We start from the raw sequence: 24,243 nt of genomic DNA on the forward strand, positions 1-24,243 counted from the left end.
ACTGACATTTCAGTCTCTGTGACATTAGTGAAACAGCTCTTACAAGGGACTAGCTTGAAATAAATTCAAATAAACATGATAAATAATTTGTTCTACTAGAAATAGTATTTTGAGTAGCTGACCCACCTCAAGAGTGGGGGTATAATTTATCTAAGTATTCCCTCAGAAATCCTTTCTTCTTTGCAAGCCACATGAAAAATCATGGTGTCACTTAATACCTGTAAAATATTTTATTGTTAGTTAGGTAGTGTGTAATATATCATGTAATTTAGTTCACATGGTAGTGACTATTCGTTTTTTTTTCAAATTACTAAGACTCATTACAATGAAGCTAAATAAATACAAGCAGCTAGACCAGACTCCAAAACTGATGAATTCTTGTTCTATCCACTTCTGGAGTCATCAGGAATTTTCTCTGCAGCATCAGCAAGAAGTAGATAGTTGGTGACCAGACTTTCCATGAGATTTACATGTAGATGGGTGCCTTTTCAGTGAGAATGAACCAGTTCTGAAAGCAGAGCTCAGAACATGTCAGCAAAAGTGGAAATTTTGGAGGGGGAATTTCCCTTGTCTCCATCACAGAAAGTATTAGCATAATTCCTCAAGTGCACACTATCTAAGATACCTGTGAGTTATTTATTAATAGTTAAAGAAGTTATTTGGCATCCAGCATCAAATATAATTCTTGAAAAGGGCTGACAGCAGAATACATTTGTTAACTAGAGACATGCCTAAACTTTGCCAAGAGAAATACTGAACTAAATGTGCACTCACTGAAGGAGAGCGTGTCTTTTTAAGTTGAAGTCCTTGTTTATAAAGTTTCCTTTTTCATCATGTCATATTTCTCTAAACTTAGATTGATAATAGTAGCAATAATAATGAGGTAAATCAAACTAAAGAAGAGTTTTGCCTAGTACATGATTTGAAAATTATCTTCTTCTGCAGCATTTTCTTTATATTGCACTAGAAGACCACCCTTGTGATTCCCTAAAGCCCCAGCTTGTTTATATTTTGTTCATTTTCTTTAGTTTAATGAGGTGATAAATAAATGAGATTTACAAGGAATAAGGGACTGTCAGTGCTAGAAACTGAAGTTCTCTGTTTATTCATAGGCCAGGTATGGATGCCGACAGGCACAGTGCAAATATGTCTGTCAGTAATCGTGCAGTTGGCCTGAGGGCACAAGGCTGTTAAGTGGTGGTTATAATACAACTTCTTGCTTCTTAGCATTTGGGACATTTCCTGAGCAGACGTGGTCAATGCTATCACCCCATAGTAAAGTTAGTGGAGTCCATACAGGCAAATTTAAGGTAAGGATGGGTGAGTAGACTGTTCTCTCACAAATCTCAAGTACCTGTCTCTTCTAATCTATGTTCCATATGAAATAAATAAATAATAATTTAAAAGCAATAACAACAACAACAACAAAAAAAAAAAACACTGCTACAAGTGGCATAATAATTCATATAAAACAATGGTATGGTAAAATCACTCAGGCAGAGCAGTCTCTGGTGCACAGCACTACTACTTGGGTCCTCTCCCTTTGGCTGCCTCTCAGACAGACAGGTTCTCAATCAACCTGTAGGCTATTTATCTGGGCATACTTGGTAAGGAATTAATCTATCTGGCATGCCTGGACATGAAGGGTCCCATGTGATCTTAAGGGTACCCTCCAGCATGTCTGAGCCCATGATTACAAGATCGCTGTCTAGTCATGATGGTGGTTTTGAGCTGGAATGGCCATCAAACAGTACCATAGATCGTCTCTTGGGCTCCTCCACTACTGAAGTACCTTGGAAGTATATTTGCTGATGAACTAGCAGATGGCCAAGAACCCTGAGATTTTCATGTGAGTCAACACAAGTATCAAGATCCATTATACAACTTACGAAAAAAATAAGGTAAGGAAGGGCAACATACTAAGGAATTTTCATGAGATTATCCTGGATTTTAGATACTGTGAAAATGCTTTAAAAACTTCTGAAGTAGCATCACAGATATCAAACATCCATATTTTCAAATGGCATTCTCATAAATCAAATCAAATTGTCTATTTATTTTAGTGTGACATCCAACATTTTTTGAAGTTAGTTTTGCAAGTCTATTGACACTGGACTGCAGTTCATTTGTAACTACTCTTTTGCTAACAAAGAAAGATCCAGATTACAAGGAATTCTGCACACATACACAAACTAATCTTTTCCTTTACACATTCATTAAAACATTATTTTGTTTCTCCTTTAAGAATAAAGAGTCATTATAGCTGGGTGTGGAACAGAAATCCCAGTGTTGACTATATCTTCATCTTATTTCAAAATTAAAAAAAAAAAAAAAAAAAAAAAAAAAACAACAACAATGGGGGGAGGGGGGGCAGAGAATTTGGAGAATAGCAATTATTCGGCCATTTTTCCATGACTTGGAATAGACATACTACTTAGGGTACTGCTAAGGCATTATAGGGAAGAAAGGGAGACAAAATCCTAATTATATCTTTTAATCTAAACATATAATTCTTTCAACTCTGTTTTATTCTCCAAACATTATAATTTACAGTAGCAATTCTCTACTAATCAGGTGATGTTAATGTAGGGTTCTTTTTTACCAGGGCATTTTAGTGTTAAAAATTATAAAAGATGTCAGTCAGTTTTGAGTATAGTGCAATTATTTTTATGGCTGATAAACTGAATGAATAACTCCCTGTGCGCAACATAGGCAGAGCAGGTTTGAACAGTCCTTGGTCTGCTTTTGATTTACATGCCTATACAAAGATGTGCAACTCTTAAAAAATATGGTACTACTGCACAATAAAACAATTGGGTTAGAAGCAATCCTACTGAATATTTTTGCTATCTTTCACGTAACATTGCAGTTGCAAATATATATACATGCATTAGGTCAAGCCCTATAGCTAAAGTACAGCTATTGAGGTTTCTTTTTTAAGATAAACTGATGAGATTGCAAAGATTCTTGGAAAGATAACAAAAAGGGGGTGTGTTATCATTGGTCTTGACGTCATTAAAAACAATGTGGGCAGATAACTTTTAGTTGGCACCTAAAGCACTAAAATTAAAGATAAAGAATCCTTGAATGACAAGAGGCAACATCTCCTATCCTGAACCAGGATTATCCTACCGAGCCTCAAGAAAACCCCAGGGTAAAGGTAAGGAAGAAACAGTTTTAGTGCAACATCCCTTAATTATATACAGATGTTTACAAAGAAACGTAGCTATATCATCTGCATGGCAGAGAAAAACAGGGATTTTATTCCTCTGTCTGTTATCAATTAAATCATCAAAACAAAATTATCATTCAAATTACAATGTATCATTTCACTTTTAGAATGTATGGGGAGGAGGCAATCTATGAAGCAGAAATCTGCTAACCATCAAAGCAACAAAGAAACATTAAAGTTCAATGGACAGTTTGTTCATGCATGTTTTAATCTTTTTTTCTCTTTTTTTCTTTTTTAACAAAAAATGGAAACCATGTTCACGTGGTCAAAATAACACTTGTGTCAAAGAAGCCTTTGAGGTTCAATCCAGTGAAACAGACATTTTTCTTCTTTTTTTTTTTCTTTTCTTTTTTTCTTTTCGGCAAAACCCCATAAAGCCCAAAAATGTTTTCAAGAGGGGAATATGATACCCAGAGATCTGAAGGTGGAACTGCTAGAGTTTCTGTGTGGGAAAATATCTGCTACAAGGCAAGTTTGTCATAAGCATAGAATATCAAATGCGTAGCTTGCTTCGAACTGTATTCCCTTGCAAAAACAGTTGCAACTGGGAACTGGTTTCTATTAATACTTATATTCTATTGTCTTCCACAGTAGACACGTAGTATGCGTTATACTTGTTCAGTACTACATTTTATGATATCTATGATTTAAAATATTAATCTGGTTTTAGAAAAGTGGTGCATTCTAATCATTACTTTTTTCTGTTTATACATCTTGCATAAATAATTAAGTAGCTTCCTATTGTTTTTAAGCTGGCAAAATTGAAACTGTAACAATGCACTTTTTTGAAGAAAAAAAAAGTGGGTTCAGGGTGTTTTTTTGTTGCTTGTTTTTTATAGGAATAGGTACGTTTGTTTGAAAAATTAAGATCTTCAAGTAATAATACGTTTGAGATGTTAGATACTATCTCTGGCTGCATCTGTTTTTTCCACTAGCAGTTATTTTCAGAAACTATTCCCTACGAAGTTATTAATATTTTCTCTTGCTCTGAAATTTAAAACCTTTTTTCCTCCTAAAATTAAGCAACAGGTATGCCGCTGTATTCCTGATGCAATCCTTACCCGGGACAAAGGGTCACATTCATAAAAAAGCTCTCTGTGGTCAGGGCCCTTTAATGCTTTCCTTTTAAAGATGAAAATAAGGACACAGATTATTTTATTAGAGAGAGAAAAAAGTCATAATTATGTAGTCACAGAGATTAGTGTGTCATTAAGATAACCTTTAAGCAACGATGGATTTTTCCACAGAGTTGAAGCATGGAGACTGGAAAAGAACTCTCTGCCTGCGCCTGTGCACACGGACACTGCAACCGAGCCTGCTCACAGAATTAGCATCTGAATTTAAACGGAGCATTGTTTCAGCTATCATTTATACCTACCATTTTTGGCACTCTATCCAAAAGGACAAAACAGCCCAGAAAGGATAATCATTCTCTAGTACACAAATGCGATGTCCCCACTGTTGACTGTCATTTTCTGTCGGATTAGGCTGCCTTTTTCACACATAGGGGTCTATTTCAAATGTCTTATGTGGGCCTAGCAATTAAAAGGAGAGTCACCAGCTTAGAAAAATAACTACCATTAGATTCATTATTGCATTTGCTTTTAAAATTTAAGTGTATACTACATTAAGTGTAGCTCAGGTTGTATGGACGTGTTTGCTATCTCTGCATGTAAACATGGGTTTGTGTACGCAGGCAGCTGTAATTTCATGGCAGTGCTTAAGTGTCTGGTATTAACAACAGACAGAAATTTTTGTTTTCATATTGCCTGACCCTTTCAGTCACATCAGCATTGCAAAGAAAAAAAAATAATATATATATATATATGGGCTCATGGGAAAAATAAAATAAGAAAAAAACTCAGAATTTGGGAGTTTGTTTGCTTTGAGTACTCATTGCTTTCCTTTTGAGCTCCCTGGCTGTGCAGTATATCACCTCGGGTAGAAAATAAACAGCTCTGAGGCAGCCAGAAAGATATGGCCTGGCTGTACAGCAGCCTTTCCATGCCCACTGTTCCCAACAGTAAACGTCAGTAGGATCAGTTTAATTCAGGACCTCCTTATTGTTTCTGACATAACACGTTACTTCTGCATATGTTTACCTGCCATCATCAAAAATGACAGTGGCTTGCTTCTCAGTGAGTATTAAATTCACTGTCCAGTCAACTTTTCTGAATAAAAGGGCTCGGGAAGAGTTGCCACAGGAGATTGAAAGGAATTTATTGTTTTACTGATTTGGAAACAGTGTATATGTGGGTTGTGGAGGTAATGTGCTGCTGAGACAAGAGTGTATTCCAGCTGGCTCAGAGACTAGACATGCCTCCTAACTTTTATGTTCCTTAACACTCAAATGTGCCAAGAGAAGCTCCTGGGCATCCTCAGGAGCAGGCCCAGTCCTTTGCCTGCCGACAGCGTGTCTAAACCTGAACCTGGTCCTCTTTAGAACAGACTGGGAGCTTGGGAGCACACCTTGAGCTTTGGCTTTTAAATCAAGCTTTCCACAGACTGTCAGCTGCAGAGCACAGGATGATAAGTTTACTGGCGAGGTTTGTGCTTCTTTGCTGAACTCGAAGCCTCAGGGCAGTGAGATGGCGTGGATTCTTGGCCCTTTCATCCCCGTCTTAATTGATCTTCAAGCACCTTGTGCGAGATATGCGATTACAGCTCTGTGAGGGGTCATTAAAATACTGGTTGTGTTACCTGGTGTATACGTGTTTTTTTCCGTGATACAATATGAGCCCTAGTTCTTCACAAGAAATATTTAATTCCTGTTTATTTCAGTTAGTTTTGCCTTTTTTTTTTTTTTTTTTTTTTTTTTTTTTTTGCAGAACATGCCTGAAAAAAGCTACTTGCTTTCTGGTATACATGTTTACCACTCAAAACTCTGAATAGCTGCTTCACTTGTATACACACTAGAAGTGTGTGTATAAGCACCAGGTTACTGGAACTATTTTCATTGGAAATATGCTGTAATCAAATTATCATAGCACTTAAAATCAGTCTCGTGGGGTAAATACTCACAATTATGACTGTGAAGTTTTGCTTTCTGCACATCCTCTGCAGCGATGGCTTGAAATGTGCTGTTTGATGAATATACCCACTATAAACTCATTCCCCAGAATGCTTAATGTACTTACTGAGGGAGAAACAGTGCTTCATGAATTAAGAAGATGCCTTTTTTGTCACTTCAGAGCACAGACCCAGCAAAACTCAGATTCTGGAAACATAGGAAGCAAAGAGTTAAATTGCATGGCTCTGCAGCCTAATTGTGCCCTCTGCAACTTGTATGTTGCTGATGGGGAGTCCCTGGAGGCTCTTTTGCTGAAGGCAGTGTATGAGCAGAGGTAGAAGGGTAAGACACAGTCCTGTGGCATGAATGTGGCTGTGCTAAGTGATGACAGAGGAGTGGCTGTGCCTTTCTGGGCGTGTATGTGATTGCCTGTGATTGACCCCTGTTTTCACGATCAAAGGAAAAAAAAAGATACTGATGCACCTGGGGAGAGCCAATATAGCTCATTTCTGCACTGTCATGTGTATATTACATTTAGTGGTAGGGTACTGAGATCGTCAACAACTAGATGGGAGATGTGTGTGGTCTGTGGGTTTACAGACTGGTAAGTGAAAGAAAAGTTCTAGACTGAGTCATCTGCAGAGGGGTGAAGGCATTGTAAATAACAATTTAATATATATATATATTGATGTGATGCTCTTTTCGTGGAGCAGAGTAAGTGCTTGAGTGTAGGGCAGGTGGAGGCAAATTCTGTCCACCACGACTGATAGGTGATTATATAGACAGCCCTAAAGTCATCTTGAACTCCACAGATTTCAGAAATGTAAACTGATTACATTTCCTGTTTTTCCTCACCCTTCAAAAGGGCACAAAATACCTCTACACAAAGGTAAATTTGCTTTAACAAAGGTGTTGGGTTTTTTATGTTTTGCTTTCTGTTTTTTGTTCCTATTTTGTTTTGTGTTTGTTTTGGTTTTGGTTTGGTTTCATTTTTTTTTCACTGGGATTTTCTCTACTTGGGATGAGTTGCTTTTTGTTGTTCTTTAAGAAAGATAAATCTTTCCTTTAGAAATGTATGATAATTTTGTGCATTTTGTTGTCATTGTTGTTGTTGTTGTTTTCTGCTGAGTTTGATTACGTGGAGATAGTTTTGGTCACATGAATAACTCAATGTATTTGTATGATCCTCTGGACACTCTTTCCCATCCCACACAATATATAACCTTCCCTTCCCATCTTACCTTCCTTTCTAGCCATTTTCCTTTTCCTCTCATTAGATCTTTGGGAAGATATTAACAACTAAAGAATAATTCCTAAATGTCTGTCACACCCTGTTGCATGCATACAGGTTGAAGAACTTCCAGCTTCCCACACATAGACACAAACACACAAGGTCTTCCACCCCTCTGGGATTTCAGATCCTCTAATGGAAAGACCCATGCTAGTGGCTCTCTCTCCCTTCTGGTTAGCTCTCTCTGCCAAATCGTGCTTTCCTACCTCTAAGCAATCATCTCACGGAATCCAGGGTAGTTTAAGTTTCACTGAAATTGGCTGAAGGAAGGAGCAATAGTTGGTTTATTTGTGCATCCTTTTGGCCACCCTACCGATATGGCTGTTGTTCATATCTGTACCAGACGGTCCTTCCTAAACAAACATCCTGCTTCACCAAAAGCTCATCTCTACCAAAAATGCCATTCAACTTTCCTTCCTTGAAGGAAAATGGGGAACCACATAGTGATTGAGATAATACTGAGGGACTGAAGTCACATAGGGCATAAGTGTTGCTTCAGCATGGGCTTCATGTCAACATGCATGCACGCACACACACTGCTGAGTGTTTGTTTTTTTTTTTAATGAATGAAAAAACTTTTTTCCATGGGGCCAAAGACAGCCAGATATTTAGAAATTCTGACAAGTGGCATTATACTTGAAGCATTTAACCATATATAATAGTCCAACTATGTTTTTCTGAGTTTGGCCTGATTGGAACATGCACTTAATGACACATAGATAAGTTAAAGAAAAAGGCATATAGTGATCTAGCTATAGCAGAACTGACATTTTTCTATTAAGAGTAAAGCAACTATAAAAACAACAACCAAAAAAAAAAAAAAAAACCTACAACCAAAGCTATTGCATTTCTAATTTGTAATACATCATGTCATAATCACGTGGGATGCTCAGCAGAACAAATAAAGACAGATTACCTGGCCAGAATAGCTTATAAAGTCCTGATATTTTAAACACTTTCATAGGGTGTGGTGTTTACACTATGAAGAGTGCCATTAACTGCACTGCAACTACTCCTGGAAGAAAGCAGTGTCATTGACTTCAATGAGACTACTCGGCGTAATAAGCACCGTGCCCAGTGGTAAGTGTCTGTAGACTATTATTAGCAGTAGTTACATGCTCTTCATGTTGCAGTAGCCTCTAGAAGCCAAGTCATGGATCTGGGCTCCACTGGGTTAATCAGTACAGGGCCAAAGTTAAGAGTGAGAATAACATGGACAGAGAAAAGGCTAGAATTAGTATGAAAGTGAGAAGAATAGGAAACAAGTGACATGGCATTGTTATTTGGCAAGTTGCTGTCTATATTTCAGACTTACAGTTTTAAAAAGCTAATAATAATGGCTTTGTTTAATCAGAGCCACATTCAGCACAAAAGTTATTTACATCTTTTAACAGACTCTGAAGGGCTCCTCCTATCATGGCTCACTTAACCCTTTTCATGCCCGTTCTCACCACCGTGAACTTTGGGAGTAGGATTCAGAGCGATCCATACTTTCTGCAGGACTGAAAGTTAAAAGGCACACGTTTTGTTGTTGTGGAGGTGAAAAACTGTACTCAGGCTTTTTTCTTTGACTCCATTGTTTGAAACTTTGTTAGTTCCTTTTTTTTTTTTTTTTTTTCTTCTCACTTCCTCTTACATGTATTTATTTACAATGTCTGAGAGAGGTTAAATGGTTTCTGTGTTTGATCAGTCACAGGCTGCAAGAGTGCCCTGGAAATCAATGATTTCTACATATTGAGTTTTGTGACTGCGTGCATATGAATGTGTGGATAAGTGCATATGAGAAAGTGTTGAGAATGTACAACTGTGGTGTGGTAATTCCTTTTTCTTCATTCACGGCTTTTTCAAAGGAGAAGGCATTACACTGATCTAGAGAAAAAAAAAAAAAAAAAAAAAAAAAAAAAAAAAGTATGTAATGAAAGTATCCTTAAAAACTGTAATTTCCTAAACCAAATACAGACCAGAATATTGTGGGGGGTGGGGGGTTAACAGAGCTGCAGCAGTTACAAAATTGCAAAAAAGCATAATTCTTTACAAATACATGCAGTGTGGGAGGAAGGAAGGACTTGTGGTTTTGGCACTTGACTGGTGCTCACAAGAGCTAGATTCTGTTTCCAGATTCTGCCACAGACTCTGTTCATAGATGCTATCACTGTACAAATAATAAATAATAATAGTTATGAGCACTTCTGCAAATTATTATCATCTCTCTCTGCTTGTAAAAAGAGAATGGGAACAGTTCATTTCTCCTAGTGCATCTCTTTTTTATGCTTATATTGTAAGAGGACTAAAGATGTACGCAGTGGTGTGATACAGAGATCACATAGTGAGCTCAGGTACATGAAGCAGTGCAGTGTGTGAGCCCTAGTGCCTTGCCCAGCCCAGGCACCTGTGTCTGAGGGACGTTTCACTCGGATTAATTTATTAGACAACGGCCTAGTAGTACTTACAGCAGGTTGGTGTTAAGTGATTAAACAACATGTATCACAATGGAAATGAATTTATAAGACAGTTCAAATAATAACAATGTCTCTTTCTGAAATTTCAAAGGATTTTGATAAAAGTTGTAGGAGATGTCAAAATGCATGTTAAAGTGCTCACTTCATTGTTTTTATTTTAAATTATTTTCCAAGCTATTAAACGAACAGGGCATCAGATACCCTATGCTTCTTTTGACTGTCTGGCTAGGATCATTTTCCCTGAGTCAATGAGAGCATATGAACGAAGAAGCAAGAAAAATTCTCCTCACTGCAGGAAAGTGTAGGGATTTATAATAATTATCACAAAGAAAAGCTTTGGGAATGACGATAGCCATCTATTACTGCACCATTAAACTTGAAAAGTTTTCTAGTAGTTGACACAAAAGGTTCAATTACCATAAGCACTTCTCCCTGGCCTTGCTTTGCTTCCATTAAAGAACATTATTTCAAAAAAAAAGCACTCAGTTTTTCCACTATTTTAAAGGAGAACAACATTAGGCCAACAATGACTGCCTTTGAAACTTCTGTCCAAACGCTCTCAGTCTAGATCTCCACGGACCTCTCATTCCTACTTTATCTGAGATAGTTTGTTCTAAAACTTTCCTTGTCCTCATCTTGTGGTAGATCGTCTTCATTAAGAAAATATCATTTTATAAATGGCGGTGATGAAAAAAGTTCCAGGTGGATTTTCTAGTGAATTACAAGCTCTGAAGAAAAGCGTAATAAAAAAAGAATCCTTTCTACTTTCATTAAATTGAAGTTGATTTTTCTTTCCTCTGCTCACAGTTGCTTCCTCAGCATTTGGAAATTGGAATTCCCTCGCATTCATCAGTTTTTTATTTATTTTCTCTCTCTCTCTCTCTCTCTCTTTTTTTTTCTCTTTTTTTTTTTTCTTCCAGAGATTGATGTGGAAAAACTCCTTTTTTTCTTGAATTCTCATTGCTATATGATATTGTTCACGGTTAGAGTCTATCAAAAGCTATTTGCCTTTTAGTATCCTAGAAAATCAAATGCTTAAGTAATAGTCTGACTCTGAATTCTGGAGTCTAACTTTGAGTATTTAATTGGCAATAATGCTATTATTATTACCATTGCTATTATTTTTCATAGATGTTAAGTCCACACAAAATCACTATGATATCTGCTTTCCGACATAAGTTAGACTGTGTAGTTCTAGCCAGCATATTCATTCACTGAGCCTAAAGATTCATATTAAAATTGGAATATTCCTTTTAATAAGATATCCAGTCTTGACCTAAAGATTACTAATTATGGAAAATTTACCACATCCTTTGGCAATCTGGTTCACACAACGATTACTTTCACTGTTAGAAAAGTGTCATTTTGAACTTTGCCAGTTTCAGCATTTTTTTATTTATTATTCTAAAACCAGAGTCTAATACTCTAATGTACCTTGAAATGGCAACTTTCTCTGAGGGAAAAAAATATCAAAAAGCTGTATTATTGCCAAGTGAACTATTTGTTGAGGAAAGTGCCATTCTGAAATGGGATTAGAATACAAATTTAAGCTTACTGTGAATTTTACACTGTGGATGAACCTATCTCTGATGGATAAATAAAGGATAAGTCTACTGCCCCATGGCCTGAGACAAGATTTAATATTACATGGTACATGGCAGAGAAGTAGTAGGTGAGGATCTGAGATGAGGAAGAGAAGCAATCTTATGTTCATTTCTGGAGGTACTTGTTTTTGAATGCATACTATTGACTGCATTCTCATTTTGCATTTAATTTGTATAGTTTAACTTCAGTCAATTGGCATGGGAATGGTGGTCAGGGCTGAAAAGAGAGTGGAACAGATTCATATTCATCACAGATCTAACATGCTGAGCAGTGTCTGGTCTTTAATTTTGTAAAGACTCCTCATGATATTTGATATTAGGCTACAAGTCACGGAATGTACTGTTGTAACTTGTACAACATCCTAAATAATTTTCAGTTGGCTTGTGTTCAGTTCTTATGATTTTTTGGGCTTCCTTTTTTCTAATGTACATAAATTATTCTTCCCAATCCCATTAATGTTAAATATGCTTGCTGAGTTGTCTTCCAAGAACATTTTCTTTAAACAGGGTCTACCTGAGATAAATTACTTTTTTTTTTTTTTGTTAAAACTTACAACACCTGAATAAAAGACCTTTGGGGCTTGCTGTCTTCATATTATGATTTATTTGTTGATGTAAAAAAAAAAAAAAAAAAAATCGTACTATTATGCAGGTCTACTTTTCTCCCTCACATACTAATACAGCTCCTATTATCTGGCCACATACTGAGAAATCCTGCTCCAAACAGCCAAGAGCAGAATCCTGACCAGTTTCCTGTCCATCTACTCAGATTCTTGTACCAATCACAGCATACTACCAAGACTCAGTTTCAACTGGGATGACTTTTAAGAAGTGGTTGGAATGCTAGGAGTTTCAGCGCTTACTGCCAAGGTATCAGTGACTTGAACCAGGAATACACCAGGTCTTCACTTCGTCCTCCTTTATTTGTAATGATTTTTAGGGAATTTGCTACTCTAGAAGCACAGCTGTTGGCCAACAGCAGCTACTGCAGGCCTTGCTGAGCAGCAGTGTTGGGGACGAGGAAGACCAGCTATCCACAAGATAAAGGGTCTGCAAAACAGAGAGCTACAAACTTTCTTTTCCTCTTTCATGAGGCCAACCTGCTCCTTCCCCAACCAAAATTATTCCTTCCCTGGAACTGCTCTCTGGATTTTCACTCACTTCTCATGATTCCCAAAGGGAGCAAATACCAAGGCACAATTTTCTAGTCAATGTTCTACTTTATTCTTATAAAACTTCTTTTATATCATTCATTTTTGCCTCAATGAAGATACAGTACAAGCTTCAGGATTCTGGCTCTTGCAACTATATTTTTTTTAGGATCACATTTATTTAGCTCAGTGTAGAAGATAACAGGAACACACAGTTTCTGAATATGCAACTTTTGTGGTAGACAGACCTTAAATACAGATTATGCATATGGTGATCTGAATATGTGTTAATTTCAGAGCTAAGCTTTTTTTTTTTTTTTTTAATAAATCTGACTTAACATAATGTGCATTTTTTTATAGATCAGAGATGACAGACTTTGTGGAAGAAAGTGGATTTAAGAAATACTTTTGGCAAAGAGGGAGGCAGTTACAAGTACAAGTGAAATATGTATTGAAAAGTTTTAGCATGCATAGCTGTATGTTTAAATAATACAGAAGAAAAGCTCATAGATAAGAAAAAAAATAAAAACATGGAATTTGAGACAGCAAAGACTTTCAAGCCAAAATTCTCAAAGGTTCAGTTGTTTAATAATGAATCTGAACATGATATGAACTCAGGCAGGAAAAATCCTATGGTGCATTTACTACTGGTGATACACAGGCCTGTTCCAAGCGTCATGTTGCACAACACAAAACCGAGAAATACCACTAAGTCCCACCACTACAGCCACTACTGAGGCTGAAAACTGCTGGGAGGGGAGGAAAAGGTCTGTGAACCTCTAATACTCTTCTGTCAATCTCTAAACCAGAACAAGATTATTTATAATTTCATAATTATTATTTGTCTGTCTCTATTAGTTTTAAATATCTCAAACAACAAGATTTGTAAATGTAATTCCTATTCCACTGTAATAGTGGATTTCTATCATTACAGGTTCGACATGGCACTTAGGGACATGGTTTAGTGGGTGATATTGTTGGTAGGGGGATGGTTGGACCAGATGATCTTGGAGGTCTTTTCCAGCCTTAATGTTCCATGATTCTATTGTTTTGTAGATGGCTAACCAAACTCTAATGCCCAATGTGTATGCAGTTCTCTCACATTCAATTATGACTTCAATTCATGGGCTTTCTGGTTTTCTTGATAGTGTCTGTACTACCATGGAGCCTCCTACATAATCTGAATGCCTTCTGTGGAAGAGCTGTATTTGAGCTGTGCCTGACACCAACAAATCACCCATTCTGAGCCCAGTCCCTCTAGTCCTGGGACACTTGAGAAACCATTGGCATCTCTCAAACATAAACTACTCTTAGGGTCTCCCCATCCACCAGCTCTCTGACAGAAGCCTTAAATGTCTTGTGGCTCTGGGTCATAAGGAATTTTTATCATGTATCTGATCAGATCAGGAACACTGGCCATCTATGATTGAGTACAGTCTTTTGAAAGAATTATGTCAGGTGTTATTTAGAAATCTATTTAATCCCCCAAAGGTATTTGTCTCCACCTGCAGTGGTTGGTATCAAGGAACCTGCTATCAGGAAACAATTTCCTTTGAGAATGTGTAAGTTGTTTCACTCCAAGGCTATTTAACTTCCTTCATAATGTAAGGGTCTCTTATAGGATTGGGAAGAAAGGAAAGGGTAATATGGAAAAATTGAGCAGACTATATGTTATTAATTTTTAGGAGATACTTTTCATGCTGTCCTCACCCATCCGAAAGAATGTAGGTGTGGAGAACTAAAGGCTCTTTCACCTAGAAGATTAGATTAGAAGCTAAATCCTTAAATTGTAACTGAAAATGTATGCAATATATTTCTCCACAAGGTGTAGAAGCGGCATAAAAGCTGTAAACTGTAATCCTGTACATTTCTAACGCAGCCATTAAAATACAGCTGGACTTCTTCCCTCTCTCCACCCCCCCCAAGTGACCGCATAAATTACAGACTAATAAAGGTTTTGCCTTGATTTTTTTTTAACCTTATCATATGTGAATTTCCATTGAATGTTCCTTCCTTAGTTACAGGAAGAGCCTTGGCTGCCTTTTGCTGCCAGCTACACCATTAGGGTCTGCAATTCTTTTATCGTCTGGAGATGTTTCTTCATCTTCTTGATACATTCACTCATCTGATACATAAGGAGAGCAGAGTCTCCACCTAATGAGACAGAGAGGGGCTGAATGAACAGGGTGAGGGAACTTCCATCTTTTTTTTTTTTTTTCTTTTTGGTCACTGGCAAGTCTTCTTCTACCATTAATTATAGAAGAAAGAAATGGAAAAATTCTAATAGATCATCTTAGCCCAACTCCTTCCCAGAGCAAGATGATTCCCTATGCTACACTTAATATTTTTGCTCAGAAAATAATTTAAAGGGTTTGCATTAGTTCCCATATGAGCTTATTTCATAACACTGTTTCATGCTGTAACTTCTACTCAGGGAATCCTAAATAATTTCTGTCCATCCTTTCCATTTTACCTGCCAGATATTTGTAGGGTGTTATGTTTTCCCTTAAGTCATTGTGTTGCCAGCTTTTCTGTCAATACTATAGGTAGGCCTGTTAGACCCATCTACAATTACGGCTGCCCATCACTTCTTGTTATAAAGTCTTGCTTCATGCTGCTAAGCCTAACTTTGATCATTTGACAGAATTTTTGCTCTCTATGTGAATGTTTTGAGATTATTTCTTTAGAAATTATTGAACAGCACAAGTCAGCCTTCTCTGAGACTGGTATTAAGGGAAGAAAATCTGCTACAAGGGAGAAAAAAAGTGAATTAATTTCTCTTGAGAGGCTGTAACAGACACAGGCCTTGCAGCAGACACCGTGTATTTGGTTTCAGGGGGAAGATCGCCACTCGCATTAAGCCTATGCTTTTGGCCATCCCATGTCATACCTGCCTGCCACAATTCTGGGAAAGAAATAAATAAATAAATCCACTATTTACATGGGTTTAATAGAGTTGATTACATTCTTCAAAATTTCTGTCTTAATTTAGCAAGAAAACAACGTCAGAGCTCTGATGCAACTGTGCCTGGCCTTGAGTGACTGAGCTTGCTGTAAAAGGACTGACAAGGTAGAAAAAGACTTTATACCTTTTTTCACAGCTGTTCACATGTTTGGGGGCCTCAATATCAGGAGTGAGAGCAGGAAATTGGATTTTTTTGTGCTCTCAGCATTCCCTTTGCTAAGATGTTTCTAGGAAGTAGAGAAGAATGGTCTGGCCAATGTGGATGGATAGAGAAGGTGGAAAATGCTTAGAGAAAAGCAGAATAAGGAAGAGGTGAGATCAAAGAGAGCAGCCTAAGGAGCAAGAATTATGTGCAAACAGAAGAAGTTTCATGCAGGGGCTGAGGAAGAGGATAAAAGATAGGGGAGGAAGGAACTGTGGGAGAGAGAAAACCAAAGCAAGGATTAGACAAGAGAAGGTAAACATGAGCCAGGATATGAGTATGGAAAAATACATTGCTGATGGATCATACAGCTACAGGCTGTATCATCATGAATATTCACAAAGGGACTGAACTAATATTGCGCAGGCATTTCCTACCACTTGAATGCTTGATTTTGCAACCTGAACATTCTTTTAACATAAATTTTTAAATGTAACTCTCTGAAGATATGTAGTCCAGAGTTATGCATCTAGATTGTGCTGTATACATATAATCACACTTTGCTTCTTTGTATGGAGATGCTATGGTACAATTTGCTCCAGGCTCAAGCCTTGAGCTCTTTTCACGTGTCCGTAGCCTCAGTCGTATTTGATCAGTATGCAATCACTTTTGTCACTCTTCTCTGAATTCCTTCTAAATTACTAAGGAGGTGCCCAAGACTGAATATAATAATTTGTCCCTGGTCAGACCAGAGCTATAGGGAAATAATCTTACACTATACATCCCCTTGCATAGTTGATACTTCCGCCAGTTACCCTCTTTTACTGCTGTACTACACTACAAATTCACATATAATTATATGTTCGGTATCATACCTCTGTTTCATTAGTACTTCCCTAGGTTTGTCTCTGCTACCATATGTGTTTCTACATGGAAAGCAATCCAGGTGTGTGTGAAGGGGGGTGGGGGTGGAAGTAAACAAAACAATACACATGGGAATTCAGAAGAAGCAGTAGAAGTTGATCTACTATTTCAGAAACTATTCTACTGGTTGAATCTGCTAGTGATTCCACCACTCTCCAAGCTGAAAAGGAAGTCTAGAGGATTAAAAAACAGTCTGGCTTAAAGGGAAACTTAATCTTCTGTAAAGATTATGATAATATAAAATGCTCTTCATTGTTTTCCAGCATGTCTGTATCAAAAACTGTCTAAATAAACTGTAGCAAAAAATAAAAAATAAAAGTAAAAAAAAGTGTCAGCACAGTTAAGTGTAGCTAAAAGAATGTGTTAGGAGTTTCAAGGGCAAATGGAATAAAAATGACTGTTTTGACTGATTACTAACAAGATGAGAAAAGGGAAAAAGAGCAAAAGTGCTAAATAATTGTGTATGGTTTATGTATGAAGGAAAAATATGTAATAGTGTTATATATTAATGGAACACTTTCTGCTTTAAGGGTGATGAAGGATGATAAACAGAGCTGCCAGAATTAGACATTTTAAAATCCCCAAGTCCAATTAACACATATAATAACTATAAAAGAGTTAGTGAACACTGGGGAAAGAAAAGACTAGAATAAAGCTAATACTATACTAACAAATCAAACAACTCTGATTCTACTGAGTCTTTGCAACTATCAGTTAACAGGCCTTCTGTTTATAATGCTTTTATCAATTTCTTGGGTGGGATATAAAAGTTGCACATTGTAGATGGTGCAAAGATTGGAAAGAAGATAAATAGCACAGAAGAGAGGCCATAGGTATGAAATGACCTAGTAAGCTAGTTGTGGTGAACTAAAGTATTTCAGGATGGGAAAATGTAATGTTGTGAACACAAGAACAGGGAAAGCAATCCATAAAGAATTGAGGTCATGGTCTGAAAAAAAAAAAAAAAAAAAGTTGTTGAGTTGGATAGTCAGCTTAATGTAAGTTGGGACAGTGATGTTACAGTCAGAAAGACATTTTGGAAACCTTTGTTTCCTGAGGTTAAATTACCACTGCACTGGAATTACTGTGTCCAGTTCTGCTGTTCATGATTTAGTGGAGAGAAGAAGAGCTTGGGGTATTTAGATATATGGGAGAACATAAAAGATCTGATTTGATACAAATATATATATACAGATGGGAACAAAATTTGATAATAAAGGGTTTCTCAGTTGAGCAGACATAACACGATCTAATGGCTGGAAGGAGAAGCTAAACAAATTCCATGAGAAATATGGAACACGTTTTTAACATTAGAACAAAGTGCCAAGTGTTGTGGTGCAGCTTCTATCACAGGAATTACTTTTATCAGGGTTGGACGCTTTACTAAACCACAGCTGTTGGAGATGAAGCAAGAATTAAATCAGAAAAAATACTTAAGCCTGTGTTGCCATTGTATATTAGACAAACACTTATTTCATGCTGTGCTTAAATTCTAGGAATATATTATCCTAGATGCACAAATTTGAATATTTCCAGGTTAAACGTCCATAGCTGACTTGTGCTTTTGTGTCTTTGACTCTTGAAAGGGGCAAGAGAGAGGGAAAATTAGTATTGTTGAGACAAGTCTGTTATATAAAAAATTAACTCCCTAATTCAGGCATATATCGGAAGGACTTAGGTGGATGGGTTAGAGTTATCAGTTTGAAAACAATTGTTTTATAATTTCTAGTGTGTGTCTCTAGAGTTTTGAGATTCAAGCCCAGATTGCTACCTTTTGTTGTTGTATAATCACTTTTTCACATTTAAAATGTTTCCTTTCCCACATATGAAAAAATATACTGGCTGATGTTTCAGTTTTGGGGAAAAACAAAACAAAACAAAACAAAACAACAACAACAACAATGAGACTAAGTTTATCTGTAAATGTAAGCCCATAGGTACTCCTGGGATCAAAATGCCCATAATTATACAGGAAGTACATTCACATAAACAAAGTAAACACATTGAAAATGTATTGAGAAATGTTTACATCTACTCTTGGAGGTATAATAATATTAGCTGCAATGATTATAGGCAAACTCACATGTTGTTCTCTGGATAAACACATATACATAATTTGACACGCAGTAAATAGCAGCAGGAACCCTTTCAAAAGTCTCTTTAACATAGGATTGCATATATCAGACAGCCACATCACAGTGCTCCTCTGTGAAACTCTGGTAGGTTATTTCTTTCTGTGAGATGAAAAATCCTTGAGCACCTCACTCAAAAAAAAAAAAAAAAAAAAAAAAAAAAATACAAAATTAGAGTAAGTCTAACCAAACCACTTCTCTATTCAATTTCAGTTTCACCACTCAGTTAAATAAGGCACAAGGCAAAACATTAGTGGCAGCAGCGTACTCTGTTTGACAGAGGTAGGAATGTTTTTATCAGTGGGACACCGTAAACGTTCCCGTTCTAGTACATTTCTAGGAAACAATACTATAATATTAGGGTGATGATCTACTTAAATTAATCTATGTGAAGCAAAGAAAACAAACCAGTTATTCAACATGCTGTTGCTGTTTTATTTGACGTTCAGTGCTGCATGGCCCTTGCTACCCTGAGCACTCCTGAGTGCAGATACCTGTTCCTGCCCTCTGAAAGACTGTGTACAAATCCTGTTGGGGTGGGGCACCAGAGATAAAGATATTGCAACTTGAAAATGGTGATAGCTGCTGAACTGGTGTAGCAAACTTGAGATTCTGTGTGTAACAAACTTGAGATGAGTGTCCAAAAGAAATGCATCCACCATTCACTCTTAATTAAAAAAAATATATATATATATATTAAGAAATTGAGATTAGATCAGGTGTGTGTGCTCCAGGTTTTCTGAGATCATGGTCACATATGGTTATGGTTCTGGATCACAGTCAAACAACACAAATTTATAAATGGAAAAGGTAGGGGTCACCAGCTGCTGGGATGACACAGAGGAGAATCCCAAAATTATTGAGTTGAGGTTTGTGCATTTCTCCCAGTCTTTAGAAGAATGAGGCACATGACCACTGACCAAGGAATGAACAAGTCTGGGACCTCCTGTGCTAACAGCCACTAGACAGTTTCCTGTTACTCCTGAAGAGAGCAGAATGAGTGCCTTATAACTGTCTCTCTAGTGAAGACTTTTACAAAACTATTCCAGTACTCATGGAGGTGGTGAGATCCAATCTTTGCCCATGAGGAACCCAAGGCAGAGACCTAAGTTTAGCCTTTTCACTCCTGGACACCCTCCCTGGTTATCACCCTCCCAGCACAGAGGGAAGCCCACAAACACACAAGCCTTCCCCAGTTCCTGCTCAGAAGCTGATGAGTGCTGGGTGGAACTGGCCACAATGCGGGTGCGGCCAAGGCGCCGACAAAAGAAGCTGATTCAGCTCATTCCCAGATAATTTTCACTGTCTTCCCTGCTGGAATTCGTGGGAGGGTTGCAGCAGCAAGGGCAGCAGCATCAGATCTTCCTCCAGCTCACTCGGTTGCAGTAAGCAGCAAAAGGAGAGTGGCAACTCCTGCATCAGTGGGAGCGGTTGGGAGAGCTCCACAGGAAGAGTAAGTCTTCGAGCTGTGCCGGGAATACTGGCCTCCCCCTGTGCTACGGTTACTCAGCTATTTCACAACACTTCTAATGGTTTCGTCTCCTGAGGTTGGAGTGAGGCTTGCAGCTACTTAGTGACCAGTCTAAATAGCAGTCTCGCACAGTGACAAATTAGATTAGAGGAGGCTCTGAAATATTGACAAATCTGTGCCTATGGTCTCCAAGATTGGCCCTGACTGTTCAGGGAATAAACAACTGTGAACAATAATCTCTGGGAAAAATCAGTGCCAAAATTCTTGCTCTTCATCTCTGTGTCAAGCTACTTGTGTCAAAGTTCCCTTCTGCTTGGGTCTTAGGAAATCTGTGGGTAGCCCTGATGCCTGAGAGTTAGTTGTCTGTGGAAAGGAAAGCCAAAATGAAGGGTCCAGTTAGCACTAGGTGGTATATAACATGCATACGAAGATGCATTAGAGTTGTTAATGTAGAAAGATTAAGTAAAAAAGAAGGGGTTTAGAAGAACCCATTGATTTTGATAGTTCTGTACTCCAAGCGCCAAAAAGAGAACATTTGATAAACTCTGAATCCAATCTATTTATGTAGTTGAGAGAGGATATATCAACAGTGTGGGTAAAGCAAATAGAAAATGGTATGAAAAGTAGACATAAAGAAGAAGTGTTACAAATATAAGAGTGAAGTCCACTATTTTATGATGTAGCTTTCTACAGCAAGTAACAGGGATCACAATTTATACACTTTTGTTTCTGCTTTTCTGATTCTTTTGTGGATCTGTGCAGTGGAGGTTATCACTCTGTGCTTACAGAGTCAGCTGGTTTGTCTCCTCTTTTCTTCTAGTTGCTAAACTACATTAAAATCAAATAATAATGTCTTTTCCCTTGTATTGCTTGTCCATGTAAGCAATGGTTGCAGTTGCTAAGGGATTGTCATAGGACCTTGAAAGGGGTTTTATTTACATACTAACAAACAGGACAAGTAGGTCTGAAGGAATATTTTAACTAAACGGGGATCTGTGTGATGACAAAATTCAGTAATCCCATGCTATATACATCTATATGTTCCTAGACAGTCCTACAATGACCATGCAGAGTTTCTTAGTTGATAACTTTCTCAGTTTAAAAGTTTGCAATTATCAGAGAAACAAAGCTCCGGTATATGGAAGACCTGTCAGTCCAGTCTAGCAGGAGTAAATGTATTAAATTATTTACGAGTAAACTCTGCTTCCTTCTAAAACAGGGGTGTGAGAATTGTTCCCAGAGGGAGTTTGTTTTCTAATTCCATTGCTTCAGTTAGCATTAGTATATTGTCTCACATAAAACAGTAATTTACTGTATTTATTGCCTTCATTGTTTGCAAGGAGCTGTAACTTAGCTTTTTGTTTTGCTTTAAGCAGGTTGTGAGAGAAAATATGCCTTTTAATGTGAAAGAGCTGGTTGAAACACATTGTTTAAAATAAGTCACATTTGTATTTGACATATTTAAACAATTCAAATTTTTAAGTTGTTTATGATATTTGCCCAAACAATCAAACAAAACAAAGAAAGCAGAAAAGTGTGGAAGTGAACGTGCCACCAAATGTGCAACCGTATCAATGTGCACACAGACACAGACATCTGTATCTGCTCACTGGAAGTGTTGTTCACTTTGTCCCTTGTCTTTATGCTTCCCTCCATTGCCTGAACACTCAAACACCTTCTGGGCTCATGTGCTCTATGGCAGACACACATGGCTTGCAAATGGCCAGCCACTCCACATCTTGTCCTCAATAAGACCTCAAAAGTGCCAAATGCCTTCAATTTCCAGTGCTTTCAAACTGGAGCAAAAGTAGCTACCATGCTCTCCGGGAAAGCATGAAGAACTAGAAATATTCATCAGTCTGCACCTCACAAGCCTCTTGGTGCAAGCATAGGTCCAAGACTGATTCCTTAATCAGCCTCAAATTGTAGAGGTGGCAGAGGCCTGGAACAAGACCCAGTGGCACAGTGATATGCTTGTGGTTTCTGTGCCACCCACAGATGAAGTTTCATGCTGTGGCACATCTCTGTTGGCAGCTAGATGTTGGAAGCCTACAAGCACAGGTCTGCGAGCTTTGTGAACAGCTGGGATCCTGACATAATCCTGACACCTGGGTTACCTGCACTGCGAGCACCGGCAGTCAGCGCAGCAAGATGTGGTGATCTGCTGACAGCAGTGCACAAACTGCCAGACAGTCCATGAAGCACCTCGTGTTCACACAGAGGAGGAGCAAGTTTGGTCTCCACCAAACAGGCACTGCCACACACTGCAACATGTAGTGCCCTGATAGTGCCACGGGCAGCTGCTGACCTCCCCTCGCTGCAGCAAAGTGTTGCCCAGCCTGGTTTCCCACTCCTCATTTATATTTTCCACCGTGTGCCCGATTAAGCTTAGAAGCTCTTGTGAGACTTGCTGTGCAAACCTTACCTTTTGCTCCTTCAAAGGGATAAATTGTTTCAACTCCCTTTGGCTTGAGTAATAACGAAGATGTTCAGGATGCTGTAAGATGTTTGTTATTATCTTAGAGGAACAGTTTCATTTACTCTTCAAATCTTTCCCCTAGTCCCACTCCCACCTGCTTATCTATCATGTCCAAGATTAAATGCAGAGTGTAATAGCCACTAACCTAGTTAGTGTCTGCAGATTTGTCTTATCCTGGGAATTGTGAGTAGTGTGGCTTCATATGAAAGATTATAACTTGATGTCTCAGCAGGCAGAATCCAACCTAGGATCTTCTTGTTAAAGCCCAAGTAATAATAGATAGTAAAAAATGTGGCTCTGTACTATTTAGTGACATTGCCGCTCAGGCTTATGACAGAAACTACTACTAATGACTGATTATTTCTTTCCATTAGAAAGGAAATCCTTTATTTCTGAGGATCTCTAGTAAATTAGACTGGAGTGAGTTTTGCCATGAGAAGTCTGAGGATGAAGTATGTTGTGCTTATTTCAGTAACTTTCAAAGTCAGGACAGATTTTCTTCCAATTTCAACACATAAGTCAAAGAAAAAAAATCACATAAAGCTTTGTATAAAGGAAAGGAAAGGAAAGGAAAGGAAAGGAAAGGAAAGGAAAGGAAAGGAAAGGAAAGGAAAGGAAAGGAAAGGAAAGGAAAGGAAAGGAAAGGAAAGGAAAGGAAAGGAAAGGAAAGGAAAGGAAAGGAAAGGAAAGGAAAGGAAAGGAAAGGAAAGGAAAGGAAAGGAAAGGAAAAGTACAAAGCAATTTTCTACAAATAGTGAGAAGTGACTCTGAAATCCTAACTGTTGATCTACAAATGTGTCTAAAATAAAAAAGAGTACTTGCTTAGATATTTTATATTTATATTAGTGACATGTGAATGTCATATACTTTGAAATATAGAATAGCACTAAAGTTTGAAAGCTAACAATAACTCAAACCTTTGACCAGTTGTAGTGCCTCTACTTCAAAAAGTATTTCGATGAATGATGAAAGACTCATAAAAAAAGTAACTGAAATTATCCAGGAAACTTCTTCTCCTTGGTTTATGGGAAAGAAGGGTAATTGACAATGAGGTTATGGGCTACATGTCCATAGATGAAGCATAGAGTCTTATTTGGCTAAAATAGATCTTTAAAATAAAATAAGGTAAACAAAACAAAACAAAATGGGAAGCTGAAGTTATCTTAGCTGAAGTTGGGACAATTTTAAGAGTGATGTTAATTAAACGCTGGAACAGCTTACCTAGGAGTGCAGTGAATCCTTCATCATTGGAAGTCTTTAAATCAAGACAGACACCTTCAGAAAGATATACTATCTCCACACTGCAGTTATAGCCTTGGCACAGTGAGTATTGAGCATTTTGTAGCCAGAATTATGCAGGAAGGCAAAGTAGAGTTTGTAATG

The 24,243-nt window shown here is 37.7% G+C and overlaps 1 protein-coding gene across 1 annotated transcript in view; it reads left to right on the forward strand.

The window, feature by feature from the left end:
- Positions 1–8,491: 8,491 nt before the first annotated feature.
- Positions 8,492–24,243, forward strand: part of TRPS1 (transcriptional repressor GATA binding 1) — a 239,541-nt gene continuing 223,789 nt past the window's right edge. The window contains exon 1 of the mRNA XM_072034373.1: positions 8,492–8,613. The gene's annotated coding sequence lies outside the window, so the exon portion shown is untranslated. The remainder of the gene's footprint in view (positions 8,614–24,243) is intronic.

This window comes from Anas platyrhynchos, chromosome 2 (assembly GCF_047663525.1).
Source record: "Anas platyrhynchos isolate ZD024472 breed Pekin duck chromosome 2, IASCAAS_PekinDuck_T2T, whole genome shotgun sequence".
In the NCBI taxonomy this organism is placed as follows: Eukaryota; Metazoa; Chordata; class Aves; order Anseriformes; family Anatidae; genus Anas; species Anas platyrhynchos.